This window comes from Nilaparvata lugens, chromosome 1, assembly GCF_014356525.2.
Source record: "Nilaparvata lugens isolate BPH chromosome 1, ASM1435652v1, whole genome shotgun sequence".
NCBI classification, from domain to species: domain Eukaryota; kingdom Metazoa; phylum Arthropoda; class Insecta; order Hemiptera; family Delphacidae; genus Nilaparvata; species Nilaparvata lugens.
This window is the reverse complement of record NC_052504.1, coordinates 36767054-36789621: the sequence shown is the minus strand read 5'-3', so window position 1 is coordinate 36789621 and position 22568 is coordinate 36767054. Positions and strand designations below refer to the sequence as shown.

Genomic DNA, 22568 nt, shown 5'->3' with positions numbered 1-22568 from the left:
TTAAAGTCAGGATGAAGCTCGCTCAGCTCTCGATGGACCTGATAGAAACAGGAAGTGCATTCCATGCACGACTGGCACTGACTAAGAAGGATTTTGTGAAAATAGTAGTTCGATGATTGGGTATCCTTAAAGTACTTTCTCCGGTTCTAGTATGTGAAGCATCTATCCTCCTACCTTCAGAGACAAATTTGAAATCATCTTTAAAATAGTTCGGATTACCGTATTTCAAGATATCTCTAACAAGCTTGACTATTCGAAAAAGCCTTTGATCGGGAAGCTTTAATGTTGAACTAGCAATGTGGGCTGGGGTGATATGATCATGGCGTTGGAGAGAGTAGACGAAACGTAGACAATAATTTTGGCAACGCTGTAGTTTATCATTCAGAGTGACTTGCATATCGTTAAGAACAGAATTACAATACATTAAATGTGGGAAGATCAGTGATTGAACCAATAATAATTTAATGTTTCTAGGGAGAATATCGTGCATTTTCTTCAATGCATGCATGGCTGAGAATACCTTTTTACAAGTTTTGTTCACTTGTTCTGACCAGTCAAGAGTATTATTCATAATAATGCCTAAATTTTTAACTGAGCTACAGTAAGGAATGTCATTACCGTCTACACTAATTTTGTGAATCGATTCAAGGTCAATATTGTTTATAAGACGAGAATATCCAATTATAATGGGTTGTGTTTTGATGGGATTAAGCTTAAGGCCATTTTCTCTGTCCATTCCACTATCGAATTGATATCCTGATTCATTATTCCAACTGTTTCATTAATTTTTGTTATGGGACAGCTTAAATAGATTTGAAGGTCGTCTGCATAAGTATGGAGACTGGAGAATTTGATAATGGAAGAAAGGTCATTAGCATACAAAGTGAAGAGGAGAGGGCCTGAAATTGAACCTTGTGGTACTCCATGCATAACGTTTTTCCAAGTAGACTTTTTGTCACTGACAGATACACATTGTTTCCTACCTAATAGATAGGATTTAAACCAAACTAACGAGTTGTGACTGAAACCAAGAATAGCCAACTTATTCAGAAGGACTGTATGATCAACAGTATCGAATGCTTTAGAAAAATCAAATAGGGTGAGGATGGTGCATTTTCTTTGGTCCATAGCTAACCTTATATCATCAGTGACACGAAGCAGAGCTGTCTCAGTTGAATGGAATTTTCTAAAGCCAGATTGAAAGTTATGAAGCTTACTATTGTTGTCTAGAAATTTTACAACTTGAGCATGAATGAGTCTTTCCAGCATTTTGGACAATGCAGGTAAAATACTGATTGGTCTAAAATCCTCAACTTTATTGGGTGATGGAACTTTATTTAGAGGGCGAACCAGAGCAAACTTCCAGTTTTCAGGGAAAATGCCTTCTTCAAGTGACTTGTTGAAAATGTATGTAATGGTTGGTAAAACAGCAAATAACATCTTCTTGATAAATTTAATAGGAATTTTGTCTACACCCGTAGCATTACTATGAATACGTTGAATTGCTCTGAAAGTGTCTTCTTCTGAGATTGGATGGAAATGAAATTGATCAGTAATTTTGTAACCTGCTCTTCAAGATCATCGATATGATTAGCAATGACAATTTCGTCGCGTTGGTTAGAGTGTGAAACGAAATGGTCATTTATATTGTTCAATGGTAAGTCAATTTGTGGATTCGATTTATGTTTGCCAAGCCCGAATTCTTTTACTCCCTGCCAAAGTGATTTAGAGTCTTGTCTATTGTTTGTCATAAACGGATTCAAGTACCTAAACTTTGAGTTCCGTAATTCCTGTTTAACTCTATTTCTAAGGCTCCTATACTCTATCAAACTGACCAAGTCAAATGTCTTTTTAAATTTTCTATGTGCTTTGTCTCTACGTTCCATCATCTTAAGTATGTCTTCAGTCATCCACGGTACTCGTCGTTTTCTATTAATCCTCCTTGTCACATAAGGTGCATGTTTGTCATACAAAGTCAAAGTCAAATTCTTGAAAGTCTTGACCATGTCATCAACTGAGGGTAACGCTTCAATTTGATGCCATGGAGTCTGAGCCACATCAGTCAGGAAGGCGGCTTCATCAAAGTTTTTGAAGTCTCTATAAGTGATAATTTTCTGTTCTGGCTTACCTCATTTTCATGTGAGGTAAATGAATTTTGTGAAAATATAATCGTGAGGTAAGATACGTTTGATTCAAAAAATCAAGAAATTTGCGATATTTTCCTCATTTTCACAGTCTCGACAGTTTTTCGATAATAAACATTCATGCAAGATGGGTTTCAGGTAACGTAGCTTATATAGCATGTAATTCTCTTTCATTTGAGACCAATCGCAAGTTTCTATTATGTATCTTACTCGTTTTAGAGACTCTTGAATAACAGTAGAATCGCAGAAAAAATGAGAAAATGAAAAAATTTTTTTTTCAATTAGGTAGCTGTAACTTTTGAACGGTACTGAAATCAGGAAAACGACTCATGGGAGCGAAAAGAGGAGAAAATTCTCTACAACCTTGACTACTTTTTCGATTTTTTATCTGAAGTGTTTCACAAGATACGTAACTTTGAATATGCGAAAAAATTTTGATATGTTAATCATTTCCATAGTCTCGTATATTCAAAGTTGCGTATCTTGTGAAACACTTCAGATAAAAAAATCAAAAAAGTAGTCAAGGTTGTAGAGAATTTTCTCCTCTTTCCGCTCCCATGAGTCGTTTTCCTGATTTCAGTACCATTCAAAAGTTACAGCTAATTGAAAAAATGATAATTTTCATTTTCTCATTTTTTCTGCGATTTTACTGTTATTCAAGAGTCTTTAAAACGAGTAAGATGAATGAATGAATTTATTTGCCAAAAACAAAATACAAAAAAGCTTTACAAAAAATAAATATAAGTATATGCTAGCTACTGCACTTAAACCAAGATACATAAATTTATTTAATTAGATATAATAACGAAATGATATCCTTTATATTATATAATAGTTATAAAATGAAGATTTAATTTATGTTCACATGCATAAGTACAGTAGATGAGGCAAAAACACCGGCAAAAGGAAGATTCCTTGTGTGCCAGTGTGAGTCGTAAATCAGCTCAATCAGGGATGTAATATATAAACTTGAATTTAGCGTATGAAGTGTTCGAAAATATAATTTTATAATAATATGAAGTTGATTATTGTATAAAAGTCAACGATTGGAAATAATTCAATTTCAGCCATGCCTCTATGGCTCTTTTTCTGTGTCTATTATTTCGGAAATTATTATGTGGAAATTCACTTTCTAGTATATTTATGAATTTACTGCTAATGTAGTAAAGTTGCCTTCTAAGAAGAGCTGAGTTGATGTTATATATTTCATATTTTCTTATTGTATTAGGTCTAAGATTATAATTTATGTCATCGGCTAGAGGGAAATTATGCTCGTATTTAAAACTGTAATTTGTTATGCAACTAAGATATAACTGTCGTATAGTTTTAACATGAATTTCACTGAACAAAATCTTACTATCATAAGTTCTAGGTTTCTTTAAAATTGTCTTTATGATGAATTTTGTATTAGAAAAGGGTTTTAAATATGGGTGTCGAAAGTCCCACCCCAAACTATTAAACCATATCGCATTATGGATTCTACTAGTGCCGTATATACCTGTTTGCATTCTGAGAAAGATAGCACATTTTTCAATTTATAAAATTTATAAGATAGTTATTTTAGTCTCTTACATAGGAAGTTTACATGGATGTCCCATTTGAGACACTCATCGATCCATATACCAAGATATTTGAGGTTTGATTTCCTATTAATAACAGGGCAGGAACATCTATCAATGTTTGGTTGATTTATTGAAGAACAGTTTGAATGGATTTTTAACTTATATTGATTGTTAGGTTTACCCTTTCTATTTGCTGAAAAAGCTATGTAATTGGTTTTCTTCTACATTTAAACTCAAAGCATTAGAGTCCATCCAATTCTTCACAATATTCATATCTTTCTCTGCAACAATGAAAGTATCATTCCAATTATTTTCTGAAAATATAATAACTGAATCATCAGCAAAAGATGAAATTATCCCATTTTTTAGCTTAATAATCAGCAAATCATTTACATAAAGAATGAAAAATATTGGTGAAAGTACAGTTCCCTGGGGCAGGCCGTAAGATGACAGTTGCTCTATACTTTTATTGTTATTTATTGTTAAAATTTGGAATCTATCTTCCAAGTAACTTCTGAAAACATACTTCTCCAATTTGTTGCAAATTTTATCATGTGGTATGGTATCGAAAGCCTTCGATAAATCCATGAAGACTGTAAGTGGTTTTTTCTTGGAATTTAACATATCTGTTACATTGTTTACAAAATATACTAGCACATCCTCAGTACTTTTATTAGGTTGGAAACCATATTGGTTTTCATTAATAATGTTATTTTTTGTATGAGCTCCATTATTCGTTTTTTAAATAGTTTTTCAAATATTTTGGCAAGGTTGCTAATTAAGCTTATTGGTCTATAGTTACCTGGATTATTTTTATCACCTTTTTTAAGAATCGGTTCAATGTTTGCTATTTTAAATGAATCAGGAAATACAGCGGTTTCAAAACATTTATTTACAATGTAAGAGAGGGGTTCAGCTATTAGATCTGCTATCTGCTTTAGAGTTCTATTATTAATATTTATCAGGACCTGGACAAGAGTTATTTTTCAGAGTTTTTATAGTTTCTATCACCTCCGGTGGATTTACGGAACTGAGAAAAAGATGCATTCAATTCATTGGTTCTCTTATATGGGAAATCTGATGTGGTGGTATTTTGTTCAATTTGAGCAGCCAAGTTTTTACCAACTTGCGAAAAATATCTATTTAATTCAGCTGAATTTTTCTGGTTCATCATGTTTATTTTTTGTATCATCAATGATTTCATTTATGTAATTCCATAGTTTACGTTTATCACTCCTGCATTCCTCTATTTTTGATCGATAATAGTTTGTTTTTGTTTCATCAATTAATCTATTTAATAAATTTTTATATGCTTTAAGATCATGTTTGAGTTTTGTGTTGAAAGGTTCTTTTATTGATCTCTTATATAATATATCTTTAGTTCTTATTGATTTTATTAGTCCAGAAGTAATCCATGGCTTCAAAGGCTTATATATGTGTGGTATTTTTATTTCCTGACTAGAATTTTCAATACACTTAGTCAAAACCGAACAGAATATTTTTAGCAAATCGTTAACGTCATTGGATTGATTTTCATAAATACTATCCCATTTTTTATTACTCAATAAATCCTTTAATTTTGTATAGTTGATTATTTTCTTATTGCTTATACAGTTGATTTTTTTATCTTGTTTAAAATTACTCAATCCTAAATGTAAAGTCACTGAGTAATGATCAGTAATAGTTGTTTTAAATATGTTTCCTACCGCACTGTCAAATACTTTATCAGTTGTTTTAAGAAATATATGGTCTATAGACGACTCTGTTCGATTTGTAACTCTAGTGCTGCCATTTATACAAGATTTAAAACCATTTCCATTTAGAGTATTAATATATGAAGTTACAATATTATCGTTAGAAAACAAGTTTAAGTTAATGTCTCCTGCTATACAGATGTTATGATTTTGTGGCATTCTCTGGATGTAATCATCAAAACTTTCAATGAATCTTATCGCATTCCTATTTGGAGACCTATAGATAGCAACAAAGTTTATATAGTTATCTAGCCCGGTGTTCACAATTACATTGATTGCATATGCTTTACAGATATCACAATCTATATTCGTGAAAGATAGATCTTCTCTTATATAAACTATTATACCGTCACATTTATTATATTTAGCGTTTTTGTTTACAACTCGATAACCATCAAGATTGAATAGAGTGGGTTCATAATTTTCAAGCCATGTTTCGGTTAGTACTATTATATCATACATTAATTTGAAATTTTCCAGACAATATACAAAGCTGTCAAAGTTTTTACTCAAACTTCGTATGTTCATGACATAAATATTAAAGTATTTTGTATTAACCCCATATCCTTCAGGTGTATAGTTAAAATAATCATCAATTACATTTGAAAGTTCATTATCATTTTCTAGAAGAGAATGCAATTCCAGTAAACTGTTCATTGTATATTATAAGATCAATAATAGATACAATTTTATCTGGTTTTTTATCCACTCGCCTCCTTGTCGAGTTGTCGTCAGCTGTTGTTTCCTCTGTGTTATCGGTTGATAACTCCTTCAGTGACTGGATGTTGTGTATACGAATAGTCCGAGAAGTTTCATTTTTCTTGACAAAAATTTTTCAGTCTATATCCAGGTGAATTTGAAGTTGTTTTTCTTTGCTGCCAGTCTTGTTTCATTGAATAGTTGTCTTAATCGAGGTGTCAAATTTTCATTTATGTAAACAGGTCCATCTTCAAGATTTTTATTATGTGTGTGGTGCGTAGTCCCTTGAAGACATGGGGGTCCTTTTGTCTCATTTCCTTTTGATATGCCTTATTGTTCATAATCCAATTATCCCTGGTCTTCCTTGACGAGAAAGCAACAATAATAGGAAGGATTTTCTTCTAATCTCTCGTTGGAAGTCTATGCGCGGCTTCAATTCCCAGCCTCTCATCATTATTACCTATGTTCAGGACCTTTGCTGTTTTTCCGATTATTTCTTCGATATTCTCATTTTTAGTTACTGGTATTCCATGAATCTCTAAATTTTTCAGTCTTCCATACTGCTGCTGCTCTGTTAATTCCTTTTCTATCTCAGAAAGTTTTGTTTTCAATATTTCGTTCTCTTTTTTTAGGGTGGAATGATCGCTTTTATATTCCCCTATCTCTTTATTATATTCATCAATTTTTGCAGAGAAAAATTCCACAGACTTTCTCAGTTCAGAAACATTTTCATTGGTCTTTTTTATTTCGTTTGTGATCTCTTTCATTTCTTGTGCTATGGTATTTCTAATTTCCCTTTCCAGTTCAGCGATCAAGTCACTGTTTCCTAGCGCCTGAGTTTTAGACATGTTAATTAACTTATCTTTATTCGAACTCTTACATTCACTGCATCGCCACCTGCGGGCGGATTCTTTGGATAATTTTCTATAATTACTTTCTGTAATATTAGCGCATAAGAAGTGAAAATGCAGCTAACACTCAGAGCAAACCAATAAAGTTTTTGGACTGATTTCCTTATTGCAATTACAGTCCCATCATTGCATAACGTGATAAAATCATGTACGTAACATAGTAGAATTATAAATGAGTGTTCATAATTCGGAAAGAAGACTATATCATTGCTATACTGTAGAAATTCTATTCCAAATTATATAGTACAATATACAGCGGAATTGTTGTGAAAAAGGTGAAAATGCGTCAAGAGGGCTAACGTGACGGATTAGGAAATGGAGGCCACTGAAATTTTTACGTAAGGAAAAAAAAAGAACTAGAAATTGTTGTAGTGCAATTTCAAAGCAGAAAAATAACCTTACTTTTAGTAGAAATAATCACTAGTCGATGCAGGATTCACTGGTAACTTTTATCTCAGCACAGAAAGATAGCAGAGCACAGAAACACAGCACTAACAGTTCGGCGTCCGAACTACGACTGATACATGATAGAAACTTGCGACTGGTCTCAAATGAAAGAGAATTACATGCTCTATAAGCTACGTTGCCTTAAACCCATCTTGCATGACTGTTTATTATCGAAAAACTGTCGAGACTGTGAAAATGAGGAAAATATCGCAAATTTATTGAATTTTTGAATCAAACGTATCTTACCTCACGATTATATTTTCACAAAATTCATTTACCTCACATGAAAGAGGGGGTTCTGTTCTTCAAATCAAGACCAAGTACCATTTTTTATCATTTCGGGTTACCGAGATACACAGTTTTGAATATAGAAATTGACCATTTTTCTGTGTATTTAAATAGGGGTTAAAATACACTAAAAGTGGATTTTTTTATGAAATTTCAATTATGATACATGATTTTGAACCGCCTTGACGAGCTGAGAAGAATAAGCTGTAGTACGAGGAGATCTGATCATTCTGTCAAGAGTTATAAGTGTTTAAAGTTTTGATCCTTGACGTATCCTTATGACGTACCCCCCCCCCACACTAGGAAATACTGAAATTAAATGATTCTAACGGGTGATTCTCATAGAAAATAACCCGCGTGAGATGATTTCAGTCGGAATATGTATTTTTTTGTTAGGAAGGCTTTGAAAAGGTATTATAATGAAAAAATTGTATTTTGCCTGTAGGACATGATTTTATAATTATTTTTGGGTACATCCCCCCTCCCCATACTACTAAATTCGAAAATTCCTAAGGAATACTGTTCATAATGAATTGTTCTTTCACGTGATGTGTTGTTTTTTATCTATACTAGAAAAATATCCATGTTGTATAGGGTAGAAGTGGTAGGTTTGCATAATTTTGAAAACCCCTTAAAAAATACCCTTTTTTGAAAATTCGTAGCTCCGGAACCAAAAATGATAGAATCCTGCGCGACCACTCAATTTATTGGAAATTTTATTATCTTTAATTTTGTCGGGAATGATTTTTCTTGAGAAACTCAAGGTTTACGAGATAGAATGGGAAAATTGAAAAAAGTCCTAAATTTTGGGGGTTTTAGGGGATTTTGGGGGTGAAGCCGCCCTCTTGCGTATCAGCAAATTTCAGATTCGAATTCAGCGCCCCAAAATACATATAGAACCGTCGAGAAAAATTCTTTCGGGGCTGTTTCCTGAAAAACGACCATTTGACTAGACTATAACTTAAAATAACTAGTTCAGGGATCTTAAATTAATTTTGAACAGAATAAAAAAATCTCTTTCTCAGACATCAAGACAGTCAAACACCAACAGGAAAATTTCTGCTATAATATTTAAAATCACGCATATTGTGACTAGAAATTTGAAAAATAGAAATAATTTGTAACTGAATAAATAAACTCTCTTTGGATAGTATTTAAATCTGTTGAGCCTGATTTCGATCACATGTCTAAAATTTTGGTTATAACCTAGGAGTGTTCCATTTAAGAAATTGATTAATTAAGTAACATCATCGACCATTTCAAATCCATTTATACAAAATGATATCTCGAATAAATTAATTTATTCTAAAGTTAAATTAAATTTTTAAATAAAATAATAGAGTTCTCAACTATAGTAGTTGTTTCATAACCTAAACTCTCCTCTCATTGTAGCAATTTTTAAAGCTAATTAACATAATATTTTAATAAATTTTTAATTCCAAACAATTTTTTCATAATCACAGCAGTAATGCTGACGGTATTTCCCTTGCAATTTCCCTTGCATTTCTCTTCCAATATTTGATGATAGTGAAGCTGAACTGAACGCTCCAAGTTGGCTGAAACGGAGCTTATAAGAGATAAGTTGATGAAAAGAACTATTGAATTGGAAGCAGAGGTTCTTCACTTGGACCATGCACCTGACACTTCATTAATTGAAGGTAATACTGACAATATATCTCTTTTGAGGAGCTGTGACGATGATGTAGGTGACGTTGAACTGAATAAACAGATCATTGACATGGATGTACAAATAAGGGAGATGATATCGACAATTAGAACATTAGAGATAGATAATTCGCTATTACAGAATAGGATTGAGAGTCTGAACACGATAGTAAAGACATATCAGAAAGTCACCTTACAGTCCGGTTACTTAAGGGATTTCGTGGGCACTTCGTGAATATGGAAACAGACCCAAATATTCTGATTCTAGGGTACCTCAGGATATCTGAACCACTTGATGCGTATTTGGGGGTCGCGACTGGGCCGCGTAATGGCCGATTCAAAATGGCGGATCCAGTACTAATTAAAACGGTCATAGAATGGTTACCATCCAAGATAGAGACCTCTAGTAAACTCTAATCGAATCACAATTAACTATTCTACCAAGTATGTTATTTCACATTTCCACCTAAAACATGATTTTAACCTACAAAAATGCACTTTTTCAAAAACATTCAATTTTTCACGAGAGTTTTTCTGAATAACTACTTTCAATGACAATTTTTAGATATAAAGTGCCAAACAAAACTTTTTTGAAATAGAATTTATGATCTATTCCCGTTTGTTTCAAGCTTTTATCATATTTTGTTCTGGAGTTATGATTTTTTTATGATGTCATTCTAACCGCTGAGACACATAACTATCATTAAAACTGAACTATAAAATAGATTTTTTCACGATTACTTCATGATAAATACTTGAAAATGGTCTCAATCTCTTTGTTACAACCAGTCGAATAAGAATTTTGATGACAAAGCATCGAATATATATTATTCATAATTGATAAATTCAATATGGCGGTCATCTATATCCATATTTTATATAAAAGCAAAATGGCACTCACTCACTGACTGACTGACTGACTCACTCACTCGCAGAAATAAAAATCTACCGGACCATAAACGGTCAAATTTGGTAGGTATGTTGAGTTGGCCCTTTAGAGGCGCACTAAGAACGGATTTGAAAAAAAATCCTAAGATACGCCCAAAATCTGCGTTTTTCCAGTGTTTTTTAGCGTTTTCTCAGCTTTATTGAGAACAAATGAACAGAAAATGTTCAAATTCAGTACAGAAGCTCAGCTAGGGTGTAATAAGGTTGTGTTGGAAGGAATTTACAACATCACCAACTATCATTGAGACTGTGTTGTAGAATATTCCCAAAGCTTACAAATGACATCTAGTTGAGGGCTGTAAGTCCATTTTTTACTTCTGGAGCGTCATTGGAAAAAGAGAGAATAGTATGATTTGCAGCCAAAGTTACATTTTTCCCTCCATTTATTAGGCCTATGCTAAACCGTGTATCTCAATAATCCTTGAAGGTACAGACTTGGAAATTGTATCAATCTCTTTGTCATCATGTGTAGAAAGAGAATATCCATGATGGCAATCTTAAAAATAGTTGTCATCATGAAAAAACAAGATGGCGGAAAAAATTGTAAATTTCAAGAAATCGCTTGTAATACTGTTGATATTGAGGTATCAGATCAATTCCGCCATCTGGTAGTTTCAAATCAATCATACAACAATATTTGAGAGTCTTCTCATTTAAACTACGCATTTGATTTGAGATATAACTAAAATAAAACTTAGAATTCGATTTTATTGTGGACTTGATTTTATTCGAGATCGAGACCCTGCTAATGTCGTAGCACTGGAAAAAACACGAATATTATTGGCAAAGTGGTGAAGACTTTATAAACTTTATAAGACTCCATAAACTTTGAAATGACGTCCAGTTGAAGACTGTAGGTAAATTTTTGATGCCTGGAGCGGCACGAGAAGAAGAAATAAAAGTACAGCTTGAGGAGGAAAAACAGAATATTTCACCATACGCCAAACCTAACAAGTGAAAAACAGTATATCTAACGACTCCTTCAAGATACAGAATTGAAAATAGAATAAATTTCTTTTTAATCACTTGTAGAGAGAGAATATCTATGATTAAGTTCGCAAAAGTATTTGTCATCATTAAAAACCAAGATAGCGGCAGAATTTTATAGACTTTTACAATATTGAGCTCAGTAACTCACGTTATATATAATATAAACCAGATCTATTCAACCAATTCTATAGTCCATTCCATTCTGTGGGAAAAAGTTCCGGTATCGTCAACATTTCCATATTTACAGGCAGGGGCGAGGAATTTATTATGGTTCTTTCCTTAAAAAAAAAAAAATCTACAAATTTCTGCAGTCATCTTGTTTTTTCATGGTAACTAATTTTAATATTGCCATCATGGATATTCTTTTTCTACACATGATGACAAAGAGATTGATACCATTTCCAAGTCTGTACCTTCAAGGATTATTGAGATACACGGTTTTCTAATTGTCAGGTTTAGTATAGGCCTAATATGGAGGGAAAAATGTAACTTTGGCTGCAAACCATGCTTTTCTTTCTTTCCCAATGACGGTCCAGAAGTGAAAAATGGGCTTACAGCCCTCAACTAGATGTCATTTTAAAGCTTTGGGAATATTCTACAACACAGTCTCAGTAATAGTAGGTTATGTTCACTGTGAATACATATTTACAGAGTGGAAAGTGAAATTTCGTCCCCGAAGATTGTATGTTCCAAGTTTTTGAAACTAAATTAATCATGGAAAGAGTAATTAAAATGAGATTAATATATAGAACATTATATTTTGGGTAGCTATGAAGACTTTGGTGGTAGAATCAATCCTATATCTCTCACTTTAAGTGAATAGAAATCGATATAAAAGATTTCATCAGTTATGACCGCCATATTGAATTTATCAATTATGGAAAATATATTCGTTGCTTTCTCATAAATATTCTTATTCGGCTGGTTGTAACAAAGAGATTGAGACCATTTTCAAGTATTTATCATGGGGTAGTCGTGAAAAATCGATTTTATAGTTCAGTTTTAATGATAGTTATGTGTATCAGCGGTTGGAATGACATCATAAAAAAATCATAACTTCAGAACAAAATATGATAAATTAAGATAAAAAACAAACGGGAATAGATCATAAATTCTATTCCAAAGAAGTTTTGTTTGGCACTTTATATCCCAAAATTGTCATTGAAAGTGGTTATTCAGAAAAAACTCGTGAAAAATTAAATGTTTTTGAAAAAGTGCATTTTTGTAGGTTAAAATCATGTTTTAGGTGGAAATGTGAAATAACATACTTGGTAGAATAGTTAATTGTGATTCGATTAGAGTTTACTAGAGGAATTGGATGGTAACCATTCTATGACCGTTTTAATTAGTACTGGATCCGCCATTTTGAATCGGCCATTACGCGGCCCAGTCGCGACCCCCAAATGCGCATCAAGTGGTTCGAATATCCTGAGGTACCCTAGAATCAGAATATTTGGGTCTGTTTCCATCTTCACGAAGTGCCCACGAAACCCCGTTTTTTGAGCCATAAGAAGCCGGACTGTTAACAATGACTGTGGTAGTGTTATGCCTTTACTTGAGGTTTCAAGTCCCCCTAATAGAGGGGAAGAAGATCCTGCGCATGGTAGTAGAACGCTATTTGGAAGCCTAGTTCTTGGGGACTCTTTGACTAAACATTTGAAATTTGAAAATGGTGTACAGGTTGTCAGCTCACTCGGATTAAGAATTGAGAGATTGGAGCACTCCTTAAAATCATATGAGGATGAATATAATGTTTTTGTGTTGAATGTGGGGACATGCGATGTTTGGAGTTCGGGAACCCCTGACGACTTAGGCTATAAAATGAGAGCTTTAATTGAAACAGCTAAGAATACTTTTCGAATAGCTACTTTAGTGGTAAATGGTTTGTTGCATCGCAGGGATACGGTATTGATTTAAGGTATTTAGATGCAATAAATGATGTAATTGAATGGCACTGCAGGCAGCTTGAATCCATAATATTTGTGGATCCCAATTGTTGGGTCTCTGATAGGGATTTGGGACGAGATGGGCTCCACCTAAACAGAAGAGGCTCCAGGAAATTGAAGCTTCTATTCTGGCGTATTATTTCTCGGGTTGAGCAACAATCCATCTCTGACAGTGTTACCAATCCATCAATGGGAGCTGTAATTTCGACTCGGGGCTCTTCCACATTGGGTGGGTAATGGGACTCTCTTGAATGAAATTCCTGTCTGCAATAAGGGAGAAAAGGACTTGAACATGACAGGTGACACTGATACAGCTAATACAGCTGCCGAAGAATTAAATAATAGTTTTACACGCTCAAATACACATCAACATTTTTTAGTGAACAGGTCAATACGTCCGGGGGTCAATACGGGGTCACCATTCCTTTTATATTTAAACATCCAGGCAATTGTTAAAAAAAAATGATGAGCTTAATGTGTTTCTTCCTGATCTTAAAATGCCTCCAGTAGTGGCTCTCACTGAGCACTGGCTGTCATCCTGAGACACCAGTTTACTGATCAATATCAAACACTATAATCCTGCCTCTGTCTATTGTCGTTCCAATAAGGGAAGAGAAGGAGCTTGTATACTTTTAAAAAAAGGTCTGAATTACAGGATTAGAGAGGATTTTGTGGGGTTGTCAATTGAAAGTATTTTTGAATGTGCATCGGTTGAGTTCGGTGTCTCAATGGGGGTGGAGATAAGACAATTTTGGTAGTGTCGGTTTATAGAGCGCCAGATAGTTGTTTTAAAGATTTTTTAATATTTATGACAAGCTCTTATGTTTGCTTAAACGAGATTATAGGAGAAAAGTTATTTTTCTATGTGGTGATTATAATATTGATCTTCTTAAGAGGGACTCTAATAGCAGTACTTTCCGGAATATCACTGAATAAAACTGTTTTTCATTTATCTTTGACAGGCCAACTAGAATAACCTCATTGTCTTCAACCTGCATTGACAATATTGTGACCAATTATAATGTGGATAGTATTTTTGCACAGATTTTTGACCCAGGATTATCAGACCATGAAGCCCTAACAATAGAATTAGCCAATAATCCCAACGTTGAACACAATAGTAGTTACAGATTAGGAAGAGGTATTAATGAAGAGTCTTTGAAATTCTTTTATGACACATTGAGCTCTGTAGATTGGTCCCTATGTATGACTAATGATGGTGGCGAGAAATTATCTAATACTTTACACTCATTGTTTTACAATTGTTTCTCCAGTTGCTTCCCCCTGAGAAAGTTTAAAGTTACAGTGAATGATTCGGTGAAAAACTGGTTAACCACTGGCATCAAGATTTCGTGTAGAAGGAAAAGAGAGTTACACATTGAGAGTAAGACTAACAGAGATCCTGAATTTCTGTCCTATTTTGCCAAATATAAGAAAACTTTAAAGAAGACAATACTACTAGCTAAGCAAAAAAACCAATGAAATGTTCATTGCACAGTCCAACAATATCAATAGAGGTACTTGGACAAATGTCAGAAATGAACTGGGGCTATTGAATAGGGATGAGCAGAAGATAGAGTTGACTACAGCTGACAATAGGAAGTACTCTGATCCACATTGCACAGCTTCCTTGTTCAATGAGTATTTTGTTGAATGTGCATCTGAAATGTCCGGCTCTGCTAGAACATGTGAGAGCAGAGAGTACCTCAAGCAAATAAATAGGCAGTATCCTCCTTTCAAGATCAGAAATGTCTCAATAAGCGTATTTGGGGGTCGCGACTGGGCCGCGTAATGGCCGATTCAAAATGGCGGATCCAGTACTAATTAAAACGGTCATAGAATGGTTACCATCCAAGATAGAGACCTCTAGTAAACTCTAATCGAATCACAATTAACTATTCTACCAAGTATGTTATTTCACATTTCCACCTAAAACATGATTTTAACCTACAAAAATGCACTTTTTCAAAAACATTCAATTTTTCACGAGAGTTTTTCTGAATAACTACTTTCAATGACAATTTTTAGATATAAAGTGCCAAACAAAACTTTTTTGAAATAGAATTTATGATCTATTCCCGTTTGTTTCAAGCTTTTATCATATTTTGTTCTGGAGTTATGATTTTTTTATGATGTCATTCTAACCGCTGAGACACATAACTATCATTAAAACTGAACTATAAAATAGATTTTTTCACGATTACTTCATGATAAATACTTGAAAATGGTCTCAATCTCTTTGTTACAACCAGTCGAATAAGAATTTTGATGACAAAGCAACGAATATATATTATTCATAATTGATAAATTCAATATGGCGGTCATCTATATCCATATTTATATAAAATCAAAATGGCACTCACTCACTGACTGACTGACTGACTCACTCACTCGCAGAAATAAAAATCTACCGGACCATAAACGGTCAAATTTGGTAGGTATGTTGAGTTGGCCCTTTAGAGGCGCACTAAGAACGGATTTGAAAAAAAATCCTAAGATACGCCCAAAATCTGCGTTTTTCCAGTGTTTTTTTAGCGTTTTCTCAGCTTTATTGAGAACAAATGAACAGAAAATGTTCAAATTCAGTACAGAAGCTCAGCTAGGGTGTAATAAGGTTGTGTTGGAAGGAATTTACAACATCACCAACTATCATTGAGACTGTGTTGTAGAATATTCCCAAAGCTTACAAATGACATCTAGTTGAGGGCTGTAAGTCCATTTTTTACTTCTGGAGCGTCATTGGAAAAAGAGAGAATAGTATGATTTGCAGCCAAAGTTACATTTTTCCCTCCATTTATTAGGCCTATGCTAAACCGTGTATCTCAATAATCCTTGAAGGTACAGACTTGGAAATTGTATCAATCTCTTTGTCATCATGTGTAGAAAGAGAATATCCATGATGGCAATCTTAAAAATAGTTGTCATCATGAAAAAACAAGATGGCGGAAAAAATTGTAAATTTCAAGAAATCGCTTGTAATACTGTTGATATTGAGGTATCAGATCAATTCCGCCATCTGGTAGTTTCAAATCAATCATACAACAATATTTGAGAGTCTTCTCATTTAAACTACGCATTTGATTTGAGATATAACTAATAAAACTTAGAATTCGATTTTATTGTGGACTTGATTTTATTCGAGATCGAGACCCTGCTAATGTCGTAGCACTGGAAAAAACACGAATATTATTGGCAAAGTGGTGAAGACTTTATAAACTTTATAAGACTCCATAAACTTTGAAATGACGTCCAGTTGAAGACTGTAGGTAAATTTTTGATGCCTGGAGCGGCACGAGAAGAAGAAATAAAAGTACAGCTTGAGGAGGAAAAACAGAATATTTCACCATACGCCAAACCTAACAAGTGAAAAACAGTATATCTAACGACTCCTTCAAGATACAGAATTGAAAATAGAATAAATTTCTTTTTAATCACTTGTAGAGAGAGAATATCTATGATTAAGTTCGCAAAAGTATTTGTCATCATTAAAAACCAAGATAGCGGCAGAATTTTATAGACTTTTACAATATTGAGCTCAGTAACTCACGTTATATATAATATAAACCAGATCTATTCAACCAATTCTATAGTCCATTCCATTCTGTGGGAAAAAGTTCCGGTATCGTCAACATTTCCATATTTACAGGCAGGGGCGAGGAATTTATTATGGTTCTTTCCTTAAAAAAAAAATCTACAAATTTCTGCAGTCATCTTGTTTTTTCATGGTAACTAATTTTAATATTGCCATCATGGATATTCTTTTTCTACACATGATGACAAAGAGATTGATACCATTTCCAAGTCTGTACCTTCAAGGATTATTGAGATACACGGTTTTCTAATTGTCAGGTTTAGAATAGGCCTAATATGGAGGGAAAAATGTAACTTTGGCTGCAAACCATGCTTTTCTTTCTTTCCCAATGACGGTCCAGAAGTGAAAAATGGGCTTACAGCCCTCAACTAGATGTCATTTTAAAGCTTTGAGAATATTCTACAACACAGTCTCAGTAATAGTAGGTTATGTTCACTGTGAATACATATTTACAGAGTGGAAAGTGAAATTTCGTCCCCGAAGATTGTATGTTCCAAGTTTTTGAAACTAAATTAATCATGGAAAGAGTAATTAAAATGAGATTAATATATAGAACATTATATTTTGGGTAGCTATGAAGACTTTGGTGGAAGAATCAATCCTATATCTCTCACTTTAAGTGAATAGAAATCGATATAAAAGATTTCATCAGTTATGACCGCCATATTGAATTTATCAATTATGGAAAATATATTCGTTGCTTTCTCATAAATATTCTTATTCGGCTGGTTGTAACAAAGAGATTGAGACCATTTTCAAGTATTTATCATGGGGTAGTCGTGAAAAATCGATTTATAGTTCAGTTTTAATGATAGTTATGTGTATCAGCGGTTGGAATGACATCATAAAAAAATCATAACTTCAGAACAAAATATGATAAATTAAGATAAAAAACAAACGGGAATAGATCATAAATTCTATTCCAAAGAAGTTTTGTTTGGCACTTTATATCCAAAAATTGTCATTGAAAGTGGTTATTCAGAAAAAACTCGTGAAAAATTAAATGTTTTTGAAAAAGTGCATTTTTGTAGGTTAAAATCATGTTTTAGGTGGAAATGTGAAATAACATACTTGGTAGAATAGTTAATTGTGATTCGATTAGAGTTTACTAGAGGAATTGGATGGTAACCATTCTATGACCGTTTTAATTAGTACTGGATCCGCCATTTTGAATCGGCCATTACGCGGCCCAGTCGCGACCCCCAAATGCGCATCAAGTGGTTCGAATATCCTGAGGTACCCTAGAATCAGAATATTTGGGTCTGTTTCCATCTTCACGAAGTGCCCACGAAACCCCGTTTTGAGCCATAAGAAGCCGGACTGTTAACAATGACTGTGGTAGTGTTATGCCTTTACTTGAGGTTTCAAGTCCCCCTAATAGAGGGGAAGAAGATCCTGCGCATGGTAGTAGAACGCTATTTAGAAGCCTAGTTCTTGGGGACTCTTTGACTAAACATTTGAAATTTGAAAATGGTGTACAGGTTGTCAGCTCGCTCGGATTAAGAATTGAGAGATTGGAGCACTCCTTAAAATCATATGAGGATGAATATAATGTTTTTGTGTTGAATGTGGGGACATGCGATGTTTGGAGTTCGGGAACCCCTGACGACTTAGGCTATAAAATGAGAGCTTTAATTGAAACAGCTAAGAATACTTTTCGAATAGCTACTTTAGTGGTAAATGGTTTGTTGCATCGCAGGGATACGGTATTGATTTAAGGTATTTAGATGCAATAAATGATGTAATTGAATGGCACTGCAGGCAGCTTGAATCCATAATATTTGTGGATCCCAATTGTTGGGTCTCTGATAGGGATTTGGGACGAGATGGGCTCCACCTAAACAGAAGAGGCTCCAGGAAATTGAAGCTTCTATTCTGGCGTATTATTTCTCGGGTTGAGCAACAATCCATCTCTGACAGAGTTACCAATCCATCAATGGGAGCTGTAATTTCGACTCGGGGCTCTTCCACATTGGGTGGGTAATGGGACTCTCTTGAATGAAATTCCTGTCTGCAATAAGGGAGAAAAGGACTTGAACATGACAGGTGACACTGATACAGCTAATACAGCTGCCGAAGAATTAAATAATAGTTTTACACGCTCAAATACACATCAACATTTTTTAGTGAACAGGTCAATACGTCCGGGGGTCAATACGGGGTCACCATTCCTTTTATATTTAAACATCCAGGCAATTGTTAAAAAAAATGATGAGCTTAATGTGTTTCTTCCTGATCTTAAAATGCCTCCAGTAGTGGCTCTCACTGAGCACTGGCTGTCATCCTGAGACACCAGTTTACTGATCAATATCAAACACTATAATCCTGCCTCTGTCTATTGTCGTTCCAATAAGGGAAGAGGAGGAGCTTGTATACTTTAAAAAAAGGTCTGAATTACAGGATTAGAGAGGATTTTGTGGGGTTGTCAATTGAAAGTATTTTTGAATGTGCATAGGTTGAGTTCGGTGTCTCAATGGGGGTGGAGATAAGACAATTTTGGTAGTGTCGGTTTATAGAGCGCCAGATAGTTGTTTTGAAGATTTTTTAATATTTATGACAAGCTCTTATGTTTGCTTAAACGAGATTATAGGAGAAAAGTTATTTTTCTATGTGGTGATTATAATATTGATCTTCTTAAGAGGGACTCTAATAGCAGTACTTTCCGGAATATCACTGAATAAAACTGTTTTTCATTTATCTTTGACAGGCCAACTAGAATAACCTCATTGTCTTCAACCTGCATTGACAATATTGTGACCAATTATAATGTGGATAGTATTTTTGCACAGATTTTTGACCCAGGATTATCAGACCATGAAGCCCTAACAATAGAATTAGCCAATAATCCCAACGTTGAACACAATAGTAGTTACAGATTAGGAAGAGGTATTAATGAAGAGTCTTTGAAATTCTTTTATGACACATTGAGCTCTGTAGATTGGTCCCTATGTATGACTAATGATGGTGGCGAGAAATTATCTAATACTTTACACTCATTGTTTTACAATTGTTTCTCCAGTTGCTTCCCCCTGAGAAAGTTTAAAGTTACAGTGAATGATTCGGTGAAAAACTGGTTAACCACTGGCATCAAGATTTCGTGTAGAAGGAAAAGAGAGTTACACATTGAGAGTAAGACTAACAGAGATCCTGAATTTCTGTCCTATTTTGCCAAATATAAGAAAACTTTAAAGAAGACAATACTACTAGCTAAGCAAAAAACCAATGAAATGTTCATTGCACAGTCCAACAATATCAATAGAGGTACTTGGACAAATGTCAGAAATGAACTGGGGCTATTGAATAGGGATGAGCAGAAGATAGAGTTGACTACAGCTGACAATAGGAAGTACTCTGATCCACATTGCACAGCTTCCTTGTTCAATGAGTATTTTGTTGAATGTGCATCTGAAATGTCCGGCTCTGCTAGAACATGTGAGAGCAGAGAGTACCTCAAGCAAATAAATAGGCAGTATCCTCCTTTCAAGATCAGAAATGTCTCAATAAGTGTAGTTAGGAGAGCCATAAATAATTTAAAGAATTCTGGCTCAACTGGGTGAGACGAAATTTCATCACGAGTCATAAGAAGGGTTAGTCCCATTATCTTCTAGCATCTATCATTTATTATTAATACGTGTTTGAAGGAAGGAATCTTTCCCCAAAAATTGAAGTATGCTCTGATCAAACCAATTCACAATATGAGAATAACATTTTTCATAACAAACAATTTGGATTTGGGAGGGGATTGTCAACTAAGTCTGTTATATTTGAAGTTGTATCAGATGTGTTGGATGCTCTGGATGGATCGCGGAAGGCTTTAGGGCTTTTCTGCGATTTATCCAGGGCGTTTGATATGGTAGACCATGAGCTGTTGTTGAATAAGCTTGAATTCTATGGATTTGTTGGTAGTTCAGGGAAATTTTTCGTGTCCTATTTGGAAAATAGATATCAGTCAGTTGAATTAAGTAATGGGAATTCACTGGTATTTTCAGCGTGGGAAAGAGTAAAGCAAGGTGTGCCACAGGGCTCTGTGCTTGGACCGACTCTTATCAATTTATTTATAAACGACCTGCCAAATAATGTGGATGGCAAGCTTATTTTATATGCCGACGATACAACTGTTCTGGTTACTGGTAAGGATGATAGCGATGTTAGGTGACTAGGGCTGACTAGCGATGACTAGGGCTGAAAAGGCTATGCATCAGCTCGACAATTGGTTTAGTCATAATGCATTGAAGTTGAATATGACTAAATCCAACTATATCAGGTTTGCCGTGACGGGACATCATGCTGAACCTTCGAACCTGAATGTTTCAATTGGGAGGGAGTGCTTGTCTGTTGAAGTGACTAGTTTTCTTGGAGTGGAATTGCAAAAAAATGAAATGGGATAAACACTTGGGAAAACTTATAAAACAGCTCTATCATGCACTTTTTGCGCTGAGAACTGTGAGAACTGCATCCACTATAAAGACAGCCCAGAAGGTGTATCATGGATATTTTTTAGCCATAATACGCTACAGCATCTTCTTTGGGGGAATACTAAGAATAACTTATATACAATATTTAAGATGCAAAAGAAAGTTGTTCGTGCTTTGGAGGGCTTGCGGCCATATAATTCATGTAGGCCCATTTTTAGAAAATATAGGTTTCTCACGGTCCCAGCATTGCACTTCCTTGAGACTGTAAATTTTGTCTTCAGAAATTCAGAAAGATTTGAAGGAAATGTAGTTTGCTATGGCTATAGTAAAAGATTTAGTATAAAGAGTTCAGCTGTATATCAGTACCCCGCTCACAGACTGACACTTTTGGAAAAAGGACCATATTATTCGGGACTCAAGCTCTTCAATTGTTTACCTGAAAGATAAGATTATGTTGTAGTCATGGACTATTCTTGTCTTCAATTACCAATGTACTTGTGGAAGCGTGTTCCTATACTATGGAGGAATGTTGTGGTGCCTTTGCACTTGAGTTGATACAGATGCATACACTTTGCAAATGTTCATGACATGTTACATGCCACTTGAGCTCTGCTCAGATTTGTGGCTTCACGTAACAAATGACAATAATAATAATATCTGCTTGATTTGTCTCTTTGTAAGGGTGTTTTCCCCAGTAAATGGAAAATCTCCAAGATTATCCCTATTTTCAAATCTGGGAAAGGAATTTAATAGAGAATTATCGTCCAATCTGTTTACTTTCTGTATTTTTTAACATATTTGAAAATATACTAGGCTATGTAAGAAGATGTTTTGGCATGTAACTCCTATGATTTCTGACTGTCAACATGGCTTTCGAGTGTGTTGGACTTCGTGGGGCTTAGTTTCAGCAGGGAAACTGAAATTCAGACGAAATCTCTCATCCTGTATAACTTGGTAATCAAGCATTTTCGGACCTATGTTAATTGGTACTTTTTTCTTCTTTTGATGTGAGAAATCACGCCCTAACTTAAGAGCACTTTTTCAGAACACCCTAGAGTAGGACTAAGTTAAGTAATTTAAATTTTGCTTGAATGTATTAAGGGCGCCGTCAGCGTATTTTTCAACCGGGCAACGAGAAAGGCGCGCGACGGAGGAACCACCAAGCTGCTCAACCCTCACCTCCCTGTCCCTCACCTTACGCCTTCTG

General features: G+C 34.5%; 1 protein-coding gene across 1 annotated transcript in view; it reads right to left on the bottom strand.

The window, feature by feature from the left end:
- The window catches only part of LOC111062733 (WD repeat-containing protein 44-like), a 69435-nt gene that overhangs the window by 10350 nt on the left and 36517 nt on the right, over positions 1 to 22568 (bottom strand). The window lies entirely within an intron of this gene.